Below are 2463 nucleotides of genomic sequence, written 5' to 3' on the forward strand. Positions count from 1 at the left end.
TAATTTTTTGTAGTTTTAGTAGAGACGGGGTTTCACCATGTTGACCAGCATGGTCTCGATCTCTTGACCTTGTGATCCACCCGCCTCGGCCTCCCAAAGTGCTGGGGTTACAGGCCTGAGCCACCGCGCCCAGTGGCTTGTGCATTTTTAAATACAGTTTTATACAAGGATAAGACTTAAAAACCTCAATGAATAAGGAGAAATTGGTATTCTGAATGTAAAAGAGTTAAAATTTTTACTTAAGGAAATGACTTAAGCCAAGTCATTCTGCAAAGCAATGAAGAAAGTCCCAAATTAATGAAGCCACAAAGAAGATAATGGAGAAAGACAAATATTTAAAGAAAAGAGTAACATTGAGGGTGGGTTTTTTTTTTCCGGTTCCACGAGGCTTTCCTTTCTCTAACAGAATTCTCTTCTCTCAACATTCTTCATAGAAGGTAGATTATCTCTGACAGTCTCACAAACTCTGCCTCTATCATCTTCAGTTCTCTAAGTGCCAAAGAATATGATGGGAGATTTCTCTTTTTTTCCTTCTGGATGAAGGAAAAAAAAAGTCATGATATGTTTGGTGAGATTTTCAATAAAGTATCATTTCTACAGAATTTTTTTTTCAGGAGAACAACTGTTAACATTAGAATTGGTCAACACATATCCCATATGTATTTCTGATGAGTTTCACTGAGATATATTATACAGATAACAAACATGAAAAGCACCCGCTTTTTCTCCAATATCCACTCCTATGGCTCAGCAGGAATCTGTTCTTGATTAGACCAGGAAAGATTTCTGTCTCCTTTTCCCACTTACTGATAGCATTAACCTTATATACTACTCTGTTCTCTCATCTATATCATAATACAGAATACTATTTTTAGCTTTATTGTTTTATTTATGGTTCTATGCAAATTTATTATGAATTATTTGTAAGGAAATTCATAATACGGTACATTTCTTTTGTGCTGCCAAATATATAGGAACTCATAAGTCTATTGAAACACATGTACTTAATACATTTATGTATTAAAATGCATTTACATTTATACTTTGTTCAAAATTCTATAACTAAAGGATCACCAAATCTGCCTTACAGAAGGTTGGTATTTCTCTCATTCCAAGCACTACTACTGTAAATAACAAAATATTTAATGCAATTGAATCTAAACAGATCCAAATGCTTTCCTAATATTTTTTTAGAATTTTTGATCTAGAAGTTACCTTGCAAAACGTTTAAATGAGTTAGCTTTGTTTTCCTTTTTTTTTTTTCCAGGCTGTAGAAAAAGTCTGATGATCATAGATAATTAATGATTTGATCATGGAGGCAGATTATTAGCAGTAGATCCAGAATTAATACCCAAACTTTCTTACTGTTTGTTGCTAACATGAAGCTTTGTCTTCTTGTTCTAATATTCCTCCCATATTACAAAAGGTATCATACTTATTGTTTTAAAACTAGAGATTTTAAAATGTATTTTAAAATAAGATTTGCTGGCAATAATCACATCTCTCAGAAACAAAAAATATTTTTGATATGTAGCTCCAGCATTTTCCTTATATATTATAGCTTAATGTTCAAGTTAATATCTCTCTTCTTAATTGCATGGATTTGATTGTCTTTGCTATGGCAATATTAAATGTAAAAAAAAAAACAAAAAACTCCAGCTTATTGTGATGGGCTTATTTCTAACAGAAATATATTGCATAAGAATATTTAAATAGTATTAAGCCATGCAACTTTTTCTTACATGGAAACCCAAACTATTCCACAGTTTTAAGAAATGCTTTAATCGGAGCAGAAATAGGAAGCTTTGACCTTCACCCATTGTCTCCTCTCACACTGAGCTTCAAAAACATCTTAGAGTAACTGCAGAGCTGTGAGAACTTGGCTTAAAAGCCATTACCACAGGGGGGTCTGTAGCTGATGCATGTTGATGACGCTTTCAGTTTCTGTTCTGACCCTTTTATAAAAGTTCTGCTCTTTCACTGCGTTTGCTTTGCACGGAAAGGTGATGCTGAAGCTGAGCTTGACCTGTGGCCATGAACAGCTTTCTGTTGCCAAGGTCATTGAGGCAGTTTCTTCTTCAGGGCATGTGGCAGTTATAGAACAGAAAGGAAAAGGATTCTGTAGTAGCAAATTCTTCTTAGATCAAAATTGGCAGATTTTACCTGATATACGTTGTCATGACATTTGCAGTAAGACTAATAAAACAACATGAAACATTTCATAACCACTTCTTCTTGTCCTTGAAAATAGGCCGGGTGCGGTGGCTCACGCCTCTAATCCCAGCACTTTGGGAGGCTGAAGCAGGTGGATCATGAGATTAGGAGTTCAAGATGAGCCTGGCCAAGATAGTGAAACCCAGTCTCTACTAAAAATACAATAATTAGCCAGGCACGGTGTGGCAGGAGCCTGTAATCCCAGCTACTTGGGAGGCTGAGGCAGGAGAATTGCTTGAACCAGGGTGG

The sequence above is a fragment of the Cebus imitator genome, unplaced genomic scaffold (genome assembly GCF_001604975.1).
Source record: "Cebus imitator isolate Cc_AM_T3 unplaced genomic scaffold, Cebus_imitator-1.0 Scaffold143, whole genome shotgun sequence".
Lineage (NCBI taxonomy): Eukaryota > Metazoa > Chordata > Mammalia > Primates > Cebidae > Cebus > Cebus imitator.